Genomic DNA, 13,842 nt, shown 5'->3' on the forward strand with positions numbered 1-13,842 from the left:
TAAAGTTCACTGATATAAAGTGAACGTATTGGAAACGGGGGAGGCTGGTGAGAAATATGGAAGAGGGTTTTTTTGTTTCTCCCTGTTCCAGAGTGAACAAACATCCACTGGCACTTTTTCAGGCATCTCACTCCTGCCCCCATCTCCTCACCTCCTTAAAATATGCAAAGACATATTCTCTTTGAACCTCTCTGAGAAGGAAGAAGATGGGTATTTCCTCTTGATTAATCAAAAAAATTTGAACAAAGCCACCAGCTGACCTAGATGTCAGGCTCAGAACTGCACAACTGCATTTTCACATGTTCCAAACTAGACCACATCAAAGGCATCTCCACATTCTCTGCATCTTCATTTTCTGGCACCAATTAAGTGGAGAGGAGAGGCAGAGAAGGAAAAAATAGTGAGCTCAAGAGTTGGTGATGAGCACCATGGCCACACCATTCTCCCTGCCCAGCCCTGGGGAAGTTTGTTGCCACATTTGGATTTCAGTTTCTCGTGCATTTTCTTGCACACTACAAAGCAAGCCTGGAGCTCTGCACAGCATATCTAGAGGTAATAAAAAATGTGATGAGTTTATGACACAACTGATGTAATATGATATGCTGCAATAATATGACTATTACACTGCACAGAAGGGAACGAGAATGGCTGGGGAAACATAAAATTATAAATGATGCCACTATTTGTTTGACATGAACTGAGTAAGTTATCACAAGAAAGGAAGGCATGAGGAACTGCACCTTGTGCCCCAGAAGTCAGAACAACTCAAAGCAGCTGCGACAGATGTTGAATGGGGCAGCAAATGAACAGTGAAGCATTGACAACTTTTGGTTAATTGAACCCAAAAACCTGGAGTGGTCTTCCAGGGGGAGGTCTAGATCCACAGGACCACGAGTCTGAGCCCCTGAGATATGGAATTGCCTCTTCAGAAAGGGAAACTCCCATGCAACATGTCCAAAACACATTTTATAAACCAGAAAGACAACTACCTCATGTGAAAGTAGGTGTTCAGCCATTCCCCAGATCAGAGGCACCTAACAAAAATCTGCTCTCCTATCAGTTTAGATCGCCTTTCTTGGCTAGGCCCCATTTTCTATGAATATAAATTATGTTTTTGTGCCTATTGCTTTATCTTTTTCATGCCTCTTGGACCCAGCTATTATCCATCTTGCCAATAGTTATTTATTACTTTGTGATTATGGGCAAAGTAGGTAATGACCTATTAAATCACAAACCCACACTTATTATCACCAAACCCAAACTCCAATTGCTAGACAAGAATCGCTTAATTTCATATGCAGTTAAGAGTTTACTTTCTTTGCAGCCAAGATAATAGATGGCCATTGCAAACATTTCTCCCAGGAAACTGGCAGTTGGAGTAAGTAATCCATAGCTCATGTTTAAACTGTAAATAGAGGGATTGCTCTTGATACATATTCCAGGAGCAGACCTACACCCAGGGCAGCAGAAAACAATAGCAAATGTATTTCAGGTTTTATGTGTTCTGAAAAAATGCTGGCATTTGTCAACATTTTCTCCCTTGGAACAGCTACAGGTGGATTATGCAGACAGGCACAAGGCAGGTGACACACACACCCTTCCTCCAACCATTTCAAATTCTCCCCCAAAAGCAGACATGACCCCCTGAATGAGGACCAGGTCCAGCACATGGGCACATTCCTCCCCTTGAAACAGAACAAATAGAGAGGCAAAAAAGAGCCCCAAGCTCAGCATCACCTTCCCAAGGAGATGCTCCTTTTACCAAAAAGAGCCAAGTGTCAGCCTGCATCATCACTTGTGATCCTTGATGGATTATTGGTACTGGCTCTGAAAAGGACATAAAATCCTACTGTGGCAGATACAAGCTCTAACAAAAAAATATAGCAAGAAAGAAACATGACAGATATTTAGAACAAGTCCAAACCAACTGTATGTGTTCTACATGAGAAACTGAATTTAATTAGTAATGAAATAATTATCCAGGAGACTTAGTTAGCCAGAGGTTAAAAAAATCTTATTTGGAGAGAATTCAAAATCAAGGCCCAATTTAAAAAAAAAGGGGAAAAAAAGTGTAGTTAAATTTGACATGCTTACATGAAAACTTTTGTGATAAGTAACTGCAAGTCTCCTGCCAAGACCCGACTGACTGCCAAAAGGTTGTGTTTAGAAAGGTTGCAAGCAAACCATTGGCTCAGGTCTCTATCCAGAAACCTGTGAAGTTGTAAAAAACTCTTTGCAGCGTTCAGTGACTTACTTTCCCCACTCCCAAACGGCAACCCATGTTGAAAAATAGTATTTATTAGGCAAAATAGGAAAATTCCAGTGCAGTAGTTAAACCCATCATATAATCTGCACATAATATCTGGCTCCTGAGATATAATTAAAACTGTTTCACAGTTTCTCCTCCAGCAAGGCAATTCTTACCACAGCTGGTTGTTATCTTCCTCTTGCAACACCCCTGCACCCCCAGGCCAGGTCTCAGTGAGCAGCAAAGCCTGATTGGAGCCACCTCTGGAGGGGCAGGAGCTGCACCTCTGCTGCCAGGTAATTCTGCCCTCTCTCCACCCATGCCAGCCTTCCCAGCAAAAACACACAACCCCCTTCAGAGTTCATTTTTGCTTTCCAGGTTCCAAAATCTGTCTCAGACTTCTCTTTTTCGTATTCAAACCTTTGCATCCAAATAGCAGAAGCCATTGCCTGGCTGCATTTAGGGAGACACAAAGCACACTTGGGCATAATAAATCACATGCTAGTACACTGGAGAACCTTTCATTATTTTATGGGCCCTTTCTAACAGAAATTTCTCTCACATAAAAAAAAAAGAAAAAGAAAAACATTAATGTTTCAGACACTTTGGGCCCTTACATTTATCTTTCCTTCCCTCCACCAGAGTGTTTTGTCTGTTTTTGGGATTCTCTTGCCTCTGAAAATCCAGCTCTAGGGAGAGAGTCGGTGGGGGGCTTCTTTTGTCTGTGACTCCAGTCCCCAGACCTGTGCAGCCTAAGTCAAAAAGCAGCAGAACATTATTCCTGACCATTTTTGATCCATTTCTGCAGCTGCAGCAGCATGGGATTTAAAGCAATTCTTTATGCTCCCTACAAAGGCTGAATGTGAGCAGGCACAGCTCTGCTTTGACTCCTGCACAAGATGTCGGGTGAAAATGTGTCTTGATATCCCCAGAACCTAAAGTCATGTGTGACCCCACATACAGCCCTGCAGACAGAGGGCTGTACAAATATGTTACTTATTTCTCTTCCAAGAATAGTCCTTTTAGACTGTCAATGAAATGGCTTTTTCAGAAGAACACAGAGATCCAGAAAATCTCCAAGGTGTCAGCAGAAAACAGTGATGAGACTCCTCAGCCCAAGAAAGCACATAAAACATATTAGTTGCAGCACGTGGAAAGTCCTGCTGACTTCTTTCTAAAGAGCCCAAAGGGTCTTAGATTCCAGGAAACTACTAGCTGTTATGGGTTTGTTAATAGTGATGTGAAACTGGGGTGCTTTGGGCTTTGGCTGTGTGAGATCTGATGGAAAGATTAACTGTCCATTTTTTTATTAGAGCCAAATGCTTGTTTTTCTTCTCGCTGTTCTAGGCACTTTCAAAAGTGAAGACCAAGAAGAAATGTGTTCTGAGGGTTCCCAAAATCCTGCAGCTGAGAGAAAAGTGCGAGGGAATTATTACTGTTTCTATTTATTTATTTGTCTTGAAATGCTGCCCAGAATGTCACATGACAGAATAGGATGCAGGAACTCTGCAGAGAATAATTCAGTCTAAATAAAAGACCAGCCCCACTGGGTGCTCACACTTTGCCAGCCACTTCTCAGAAGTTATCAACCCAGACGCCACAACCAGGGCAAGAAACACAGATCTTGTCCTTTTCCCTGTGCCTGTGCACAGGAAGAGACAGCAGAGACTGGAAAGAAAGTCAGACTGTGATGCCTGGAAACACAGGCACAGAGCAGAGGCACTCCCTGAGCACTCCCTGAGCACTTGCAGGATTATCCTGGCAGTTCCTTTCTGTCTTCCTTGCCAAGGAGCTGGAGGACCCTCCTTCTCAGCCAAGGTTATGTGCAACCCGTGCTTGCCATCCAGCAAAGAAATATAAAAAATATGATTTCCATTTTAAAAAGGCTATGCAACGTTCTCTGCACAAAAATTAATAGTCTTTAGCAGAAAGTAAAATATCTTGACAAGTCAGAGATACTAAGGACAGCATGCCTTGGTAGATTTTCTCTTCCCACCAAAAGAAGCTCAACAAAAGAACTGGAGAAAGTTCATCTCCACCCTGAAAAGCAATCTCCCTGTTTGCTCATTGTTGGCTGTAAGTGTTGTCAGGTGATTCATTGGGAAATTTTTTGATAAGAGTATTTGCCAGGACACTTAAAAATGTGTTATATTTTAAATAGTACTCACAGAACCCACCCAACTGAGAAACAATACACAGAAACAGTTGTTCTGCTGAGTCCAGATTCAAAGGCCATGATATTTATAATCTTACAGTATTACAGATATATTTTAAATCTTATAATTTCTTAAGAAAAATTGTCACTTAAAAGAGTGATGCTGGGAAAAAAAATCTCTGTGAAGCCACAGGAGCTCACATCTCTTGAATTCCAACATATATTTACACGTGAGTGACTAAGATGTATCCATTAGCTGCAAATACACCTCCTAAATTCCTTTAACAGAAAACACAGGCTTGGAAGCGAGTGCGTCATGTTAGTGTCTAGTTCTTTCAATTTCAGAGGCAGTTTCTGTAATTATCTCCTCTGCAGCCTAGGGATCTATACACTACTGCATAGCAGGTGCTCTTTCATGCCTTGATGTTCTAGAGAACCCTCATCCCTGCCTCACAAAAAAAAATAAAATAAAACCAAAAAAACCCCACACAACAACAACAAAAACCCCAACATAAACACAAACAAATCCAATTATTGCCATCCTCATCTGGTGAGGATTTGGCTGCACCTGTCTGTAGGTGTGGCACCAGCTCTGGGAGGCTGTGCCTGGCTGCAGACCCACTCCTCCCCCTCAGCATCCTTTTGCTTGAAGCTACCCAGTACCTGCAGAATCCAACTTGCAAATCCAAGGGCACCAAATTCCCTTTTAAAATACCTTCTTTCTCCTTTTCAGAGCCTTTTTTTTTCAGCTGAGGCAATTATTACTTGTCATAAATAAGAACTGCCAGCTGTGAAAAACATTCCATTCACTGTTCTAAAAATGCTTTCTAATTGTTTCTTTCTTCAGCAAAGAATTTTCTAACTACTCTGTGGTGCATTCAGCCAGTCAGGGGATGCAGTGGGAGGATTACTGATAAGGCTATCCATCAGTGTCACTCAAAAGGATTGGACCCCCAGAGTGCACTCCCTAAGCAGAGAGTGTTTGCAGCACACTGGCAAATCTCTTAGGGTTCCACTGCAGATGAGGATGCTCAAGAAATATCACCACATAGAATGAAAAATGGTATCCATCACGTTAAAATCATGCCTTTATCAGAGCCAGGGTGTGGTTATTTGCTTCTAAGCTGTCATTCTGAAAAGAGCACGTATGGATTATGTGAAGAAACAAACAAGTGTGTTTGGCAGTTACTGCCCAGGACAGAGCTGAGAACAAAGAGCGAGGCTGAAGACGACATGAGGCTTGCAGACAGCATTGCCTGCAGATGGAGGCTCCAAGAAAGAAGCCAGCTGACTAAGAAAATAGCTCTGGCCTTAAGTAACTTTCTTGCAGTATCTGAAAGAGAGCTGGAGGATGGGAAGATGAGAGGCTCAATTGTGCTTGTCAAAAAAATTCATATGAATTCAGATAGATTTTAGTTTGTGAGAGTTTTACGTTTCCAGATTTTCCCTTTTATATTTATAGGTTCAACAATCCCAAAATGAAAAGAAAAAGAAGTCTCAGTTTAAATGATTGAGGCCCAGTAACTAAGAGAAGTGATGCTCCATTCACCTTTCATCGTCCTCTGAGATTTGGGCTTTTTGGGAAATCCAAAAATGGGGAAAGATTTGGAAAAATCAGCACTAATGAGTGGCTTCACTTCATTTGATCTACAAAAAAGAAAGCAAATAGGACAGCTTGATAGTTTTTCTATACATTAAACATCCTTATTAAAGGATGATGAATTCTAGGTTATATTCTGCCCTAGTGGCTGAAGAAGCAGAAAAAAAAAAAAAGGGCTTTATTAGCAGCAAAGGCTCTTTTTGGAGAGTAAGAAAAATATTTTCTTAAGGTAGTAGGGATTGAGATACACTGCCTTTGGATGTGCAAAATCGCCTCACTGCAGCTGTGGAGAGCAGTTAAACTGTGGTCTGTCATGGGAGCTGTGTGGGCTGACTTGATCCTTCCTCAGAGCAGCACCTTGAGCTAGAAAGTCTCTGGAGGCTCCTTCCAGCCTTTCACTCTCAGCTTCCTATGTGATACCCTGATGCAACATCAAGAGGAAACATTAATTCTGCCTTCCTGTGGCCAGAGTTACAGTGGTAAATATCTGACCAGGGAATTGAGAGGAAAACATCTTCATGCCAAATGAGACTGTGGATGACAAAGACGGCCTTTGGGCCAGGGCCTGGAAATGAGGGAACAATCACACAAGTGCTCACAGCAAATCCAGCTGTAACTGGCAGCCCCCAGTCTGAGCAGAGGCAATACAGCTGTAAGGGACAGGATTTCAAGGGGAATTAGCCCTGCCATGGAGAAAGGCACAGCATCTGCTTTGTGAAATAAAATAATCTCAAATGAGGTCATGGTTTTCACAGCCAGATTTTGGTTGTTACACAGATGCTTGCTTCCACTGCTAGGAAAATGCTGGCTGAGAGGTAGACTGAGTGTTTCTAATGCTAGGTCTCACTGTGCTGTCAATAAAATCAAAGTACTTCCAGGGGAGGAGAGCTAGCCCAGTGCAGCAGAGCAGTTCTGCAGCAAACAGGTTGATTTTCCTCTCCTGAGGCAGCAGGAGTTTCAAGTGCTCGCTCCACTGTCACTGCAGCAGCACCTTCAGCGTGTCACCACCTGGAAGCCCTGTGTCTCTCTCAGCAGCCTGGTCATCCAGCCAGTTGCTGACATTCTGTCCTACTTCTCCCTCAGAAAAGGAGAGTGGATGTCACTGCTTCTCTGCCTGATTGCTGAGAGCTGGCTTGCTGTCACTGCTCCTCATCACTGAGCTCTTCTTGTCTGCCCAAACCTGTCAGCTCCTGTAGGCTATTCCAGCTCTGATAAAACACAAGCAGGACACAATCCCTCCCTCATACCAGGTAGCACAGTCACAGTCCTCCTAAACTAATTGCATCTTCTTTCAAAGCTTTGGAATGAAAGAAATACTAATTAGTTATTTTAGCATGACTACAGGGAGAGCTGGATGAGAGCCTGTGCTCTCCAACGTGACTTGTGTGCTTAGATGTTGCCAGGTTTGGGAAATACTAACAGCTCCAAATCCAGGAAGCCAGGGGACCACATCCTTTGGGGATAGATACATTAGGAGTGTGTCTGAACATCAGAGGCCATCTCAAAACTGAGCACCCAAATGCAGAGTCGTGCTTAAGTCTAAGCAATCCAAGAACAAGCTGGAACTGAGGAATTCCAGGTGGGAGAGTCACGCCCCATGAGGGAGTGGCTGGCACTCCTGGCAGCCCTGCAGACAGGGCACAGTGCATCATCTCTGTGCTGAGGTACTAATCATGGCAGAGGTTCATCTTTGAAACACTCACCAAACAGTTTAACACCTCAGTGCAGCAGCAGAATGCAATTCATCCTGAACGTGCTCTATTCCCATTCAAAATGATGGCTGGGCCATAATTACAGTGAAACTGCATTTGTCCTTAGAGCACATGCCTTCAAAATGCTGAGAAAATGTAAATTCTGTGTCAGATGGCACATCTCAGGGTGGGTGATTTGGCCCCAATCCAGCACTGGGCACAGGATGGATCCACCAGAGCCTACAGGAGAGCTCCCATTGCAGGGCAGCTGTGAACATCCCTGCCCTTTCTCCCTCACTGCATTTCTGCCCCAGCCACACCACAGCTCCTCGTGCTGTGCACAGCTGAACCTCCTTTGGCTGCCAGTGCCACACACAAAAGAAGCCCTAATCCAGCAGTGATTTATGCCCAGTGCTCCAGCTGTGGAGATCACACAAGGATATGACAATACAGTGTCAGCTAAGTAGGATTCCCAGGAGTTCTTCAGCATGGATTACACAAACCATGGCAAAAGAGAAGTGCATCCCCTTACCAGGAAACCAGAGAACATCAATAAAATAGGTTAGTTATGGCCAATGCAGAGAAAAAAAGTTCTCAGTTTGGCCATGAGCTACCTGGTGATTTGACCACATCACCCTTCCTCTTCATTGCCTAAGATCCCCATGTACAAATACATCATCTCAGCACCTCCAGTGCTCTGTTCACCCCTGCCTTTCCACACCATTCCTCTCTTGCCAGGTTTCAGGCTGACCCCACATCTCTTCAGTCTGGGGACAGTCCTGCTGTCACAGGGTCCACCCACCCTCACCTTCACTCCTGTGTCCAAACTGATGGGGCCACTCTGGACAATCACTGTGGCCACAAAGAGAAAGGAATTGCACACAAATTGTTCCCTGCAATTCCTTTTCTTCTAATCCCTGCCTGACTGCTCTGGCCTCCTTCACAGCATTCCCAGGGCCCTGAGTCTGTTCAGACTATGCTCTGGTTCCCACCTCCTGCTGCCACCTCCACAATTCCTTCTCCCACCTCACCTTTCCCCCTCTGCTGCAGCTGAACAGCAAAAGTGACACACAGCCCACCCAAGGGGTTTGCTGTGTGGGAGAGAATAACAACAAAAACCCCACCCAACCAGAACTGCAGAGGCAAGGTGGGCAAACACAACGAGGAAAAGTGCAAAAAAATTGACAGGAATGCTCAAATACTTATTTGATGCAAAATGTGTGTGGAAAGGAAACCATCTAAATTGAGCATTTGTGCATTGAGAAGGTGGTGGCTGTGTTTGAGGGTGGGTTACTTGCTCCAGAGGCTTCTCTGTAAGAGTTCCCACAGCTAAGATATAAATTCTCACAGCCGAATTTCCAGCAGTGCTCATCGCCTGTCACTGATTGAACAGCTTCAGGAAGAGCCCAGTCATACCCAGCAAACACCTGACTTTCAGAGAGGCTTCCCATCGGTGGTTTCCAGACTGTGATTTGGATCCACAGCCTTTTGAAGGCTCAGAGAGCTAAAATTTGCCCTGTCAGACAGGTGCAATTAGCCCCATCTGTTCCTGCAACTCATTTACTGGCTTGTGTAATTTCTAGTGCAAAACTGAGCTTGAGGGGGAAAAGGAAAAAGCTATTTCAGAAAATTATTGTTAGGAAATAGGATTTGCTGTTACCATAGTCTTGAGTGATGGGACAGGGAAATCAAACATCACTGTGCAGTCAAACCTTACCCAGCAAGCAGCTTGGACAGTCCCTACTGCACTGCCAGACCTTTGTTAAACATTAACCTGCACAAAACCACAGGGCTGAGCCTAAAACCTGATGCACACGATGCTGTTACTGCCCAGTAAGGACTCTGCAGGGGCCAAGCTCACTCTGTCCCCACAGCCCAGGACCAGCCTCAGACTCTTCCTGACCTCCCTGTCTGCTGGCAGCAAGCACTGAACTATTACCTGTAATTCAGTAATTCAGTGCTGTAAGCTGGGCTAAAGAAAACTGAATTAATAGCAAACTCACGCTTCGTAAATTTGGATTGAATTCAGCCAGCACTTAATCAAAGAAGGAGAAGCACTGAAAGCCTCCTGGCCTTACTTTATATTTTCAAGATTCATTACTGATATTGCATTCCACAGAAATTTTGTTCTTTTCTTTTTTGCAGCAAAAGCAAAAGGCTTAGATCATTTGAAAATAAAATTACTTATTCATTTCAAGCTGAATAAAACATCTGGATTGGAATGATGTTGGGTTTCCTTTTACCTGCATTCCTCCCATTGATTTTTAAAATGTTTTCCTTGTAAGAGGCAATACCATAGTTATAGCACCCACTGTCTTGCAAGGAACCTCAGGCTGGTGTGTTCAGGGTATGAAGCCAGGAACCAAAACCTTGTTTTACATTTACAAATGGATGCACAAAAGCCTGTTTGTGTACCACAGAAAATGACAGCTACCTCTGCTCTGCTCCTGGTGAGAAGTGAAAGGGGAGATGCAGATCCATGTACAGCTTAGATCTACAAATATCTCAATTTGTTGTGGGAACCAAGTCATTTCACCAGATCCTTTCATCAGTCTGCAAAGAATGGATCCTACCATATCATCTTACTGCTATTATAAACAATGGGCTATATTTCCATTAGGACAAAAAACATTCCCAGCAAGTACTACAGCTGCTGTAGGAAGGTTCTTATTCTCCTGCATCAAAGCACTCGGAGCATTACTCGAATTGTTCTGATTTAGCCTGTCTTGGACACAGGGGCCCACACCTTTCTAAGATGGTGGAGTGATTGCAATGTTATAAAGATGAATGGGATGATATTAGTCATCTCTATGATACACAATATTTTTTGGAGGAATTGTGCATAAAAAGGACAACCAATGCCTTCTTTGTAGGTGTATGAAGACACAAAGGAGTGGAGATGGAGCAGTACTGCAGTGCAGGATGGGTGTGGGGAGTGAAAAGCACACAGGCCCCTCACACCGTCATTGTAACCCCACACAGTTGATTTCTGGGTGGCCCAGGGGTGGGAGAGGTTCACACACCTTCCTAGCACTGATTTATAACAACTTTAGTGTTAAAAGGGACTAGAATGGTCACTGATTTCTCCACCTTGCATGTGACAGGATTTCCCCCAGGAAGTCCTTCACCGGACACCATCTCAGCAAAGACAATCTTTTCAGAAAAAGCAGCCAGTTTTAAGGAACACACATGACAATGACTCCAGCACAACCCAACGTAAATTGCTCAAATAACTAATTCCCCTGGCAACAAAAATGTTCACACATTTCTAGGCCTGATACATCCATTCCTTCTTCACTGGTTTTCCAGTAACCAGGAGAGATGCTTGCACACCCTGCTCGGGTTCTGTGGCCTGGCCAGGAGCAGAGTCACACACAAACAACAGGAGGGTGCTCAGAGGGCAGGACAACCTCAGCCTCACCCCCTCCCAGAGGGTAAACCCAGCCTGTGCTTCTGTGCCAACAGAGATGCTGCAGCCCAGGAATCTGTGCCTCTCCCTGCCAGGATCCAGCAAGCCGAGCTCAGCCTGCAGCCTTGCCCTGCTGAGCATGAAAGCTCAAAACTTTTCCATCTTGACAACAGCAGTGATTTACAACAGCACAAAAGCTCTGTAGAGCAACTTAAAGCAAGGCTCCATTAGTTACCAGACAAAGATAGGAGTAATCAATTTTGCTCCGTCTGGACTGAAGTTCTGGAATTTTCCTCGGGTTCAAAAGAAACACAAAGGTGTTTGAGCATCATTTTTTTAACCTATTGCAGAGAAGATGATCAAAAAACGTCATAGGAAAAATCCCACAGCTTGCCCTTCTGCTTGGCTCTTCAGCATGTATAAACAAAATTTAAATAAAGAGTGGTTGAGATAAGTGAGGATTGAGTTGAGAGTTTTGTGTTTCTCCTGGGGCTACTTTTTGCCATGCTTCCTGCCATTAAGTAGGACCTTGCTCCTGAAACAATTCATGGTGAACAGCAAGATTATTCAGAGAAAAAACTCTTTATACAAGAGGCTATATCAGACTAAAGGAAAAGACAGGATTTGAATAAAAGGGTGCTTTAGGCAACTGGACTTCAGCTGTGCTGAACGATATCTTTGGACTGCTCAGTGTGTCAGCTGCATATTGTCTCATTTTATCTGCAGTAGGTGAGCCAGAAACCATGGGAAGAAGCAGAATAAAGAAAACAATGAGAAGGAGACTGAAGAAAACAATGAGTGATGATGAGGGCTTTGAACAGGAAGAGGTTTGTTGTGGTTCTTTAAATAAAATACTTTCACAGAAAGGTTTAACAAAATTTACCTATGTTGTAATACCCTGTTAGATTAAAGGCTTAAGCACATTTGCAAAATGAAAATGAATCCTGTGTTTAATCATTCTATTATAAAATTCATTAATATTGCAACAGCTTTGAATTACACAATTACACAAATATTTTGCATTCTATGATTTGATTCAGTAATCTCATTTATTTTAGATTTTATTAGCTATTTGCTTCAAATTGTTCAGTGAGATGCTCATTTGCTTTGCTTCAGCATGGGAAGGATGATTTCTTCACCCTAATGGGAAGATCAGAACCAGCCCTCATATCTCAGGGCTGCTCTGGGGACTAAGTCTCTTCTCCCTGGAGCATTGTTCCTCTCAGACAGGGAAGTAAGTTAATCTCCTACCTTTTCCTAATTTTCTTGAAGTAGAGGAAATGGACTGAATAAACAACTGGTACTTTTTGCATGTGGAACTCTTCCCAGCTCCTCAAGGGCGTTGCTGCTCCTTTCCTTCACTGCTGCCCCCATTGCTGTCCCACAGGTGACAATCCCTACCCTCTTCCCTGGGCGTCTTCCCCACTTTTAATGATTTCTCCTCTCCTCCCTGGCCCAGCACAGATGAGGAGAAGGGGGCTGATGCAGGGATCTGCTGCTGAGAACACAAAGGAGCACAGAACTGCTTGGACTGTTCTGCTGCTTGTGTGCAGGGTGAAGGGGGAGGATACCTCAAAGTTAGGGATTTCCTCAAAGCCTCAGAGGACTTTTGATTAACTGTGCAAAACTTAAAGACCATTTCCTCCCTCTCCTCCCCCAATACACAGGGATTAAACAATTGAGCTGATGGTTTTAGGTCAACAGAACAGGTGAACAAACAATACCAAAATGAAAGTGCCCATGGGCAGACCCCCACAAACACAAGTACTCTTCCCGAGTACCTGATCTTGAAAGCAATTTGTTTTAACAATTAATTATGTGGAAAATATACCATTTTAATTGTATTTGCAAAAGCAATGGTTCAATTCCCTTGTCTACTGCCGAGGCATCTCCAGTTTAGAGATGACTTAAACATTTGGAGCCAAAGATCACTGGGTATAATCCTCCTCTGGCCTCAGTGAATCTGTAAACAGATAAGAAATGATCTCTCCAGCAGGTCAGCCTATGCAGACATGCACACACACACACACCCCCTCTTCCTCTGTTCTAAAGGTTCAGTATTTTGCTAGCTGGAGGTAGGATTAAGGAAGAATTTAAGTCCCCCAAAGCCTTTCCCTAAATGTGAACATGTGATAAGACTTTGAGTTGAATCATCAAAAGCAGTGAAAGTTGGGACTGAGAACAATAACAAAATCAGTACTGCAGATTCACATGAGCAATGATTCACATGATTAGCTGTTTCTAGGGGTTAAAAAATGGATACAGCAGGATTATTGCAGCCAGCCTTAGGCTTTGAAGGCCCACACAGACACATTTCCAAGGTAGAGGGCTTCATTCCAACTTGAAAGGCAGAGGGAGGAAAGTAAGAAAATAACAGGTGTGATGTTCTAGTGCATTGAGAACTGAAAATCTGCTTTCCATATTCATTACAGAAGAATAAACCTGGAGTCACAACATGATATACCCACACAAAATTAATAAGATCTGCAGTTTATACAAGAGTTTAAACCAAATTTTCCAGCCCCTGTAGGTATTTCTAATTCATAGTACTGATGTATTTCCCTAAAATAGTAGGGATGTATACCTCATCCTCTCACACACACAGGCAGGTGGCATAGATGTTAACCAGAGTGTAAAGCTCCCTGTAGGCTGCTCTGTCCTGTGAGATGGGTGAGGGCTGACCCTGTTCTGAGTGCTGCAAACAAGCTGCAGGGCTCCCTCAGCCCAGCTCTCTGCCCT

The sequence above is a fragment of the Vidua chalybeata genome, chromosome 16 (assembly GCF_026979565.1).
Source record: "Vidua chalybeata isolate OUT-0048 chromosome 16, bVidCha1 merged haplotype, whole genome shotgun sequence".
Taxonomy (NCBI): Eukaryota; Metazoa; Chordata; class Aves; order Passeriformes; family Viduidae; genus Vidua; species Vidua chalybeata.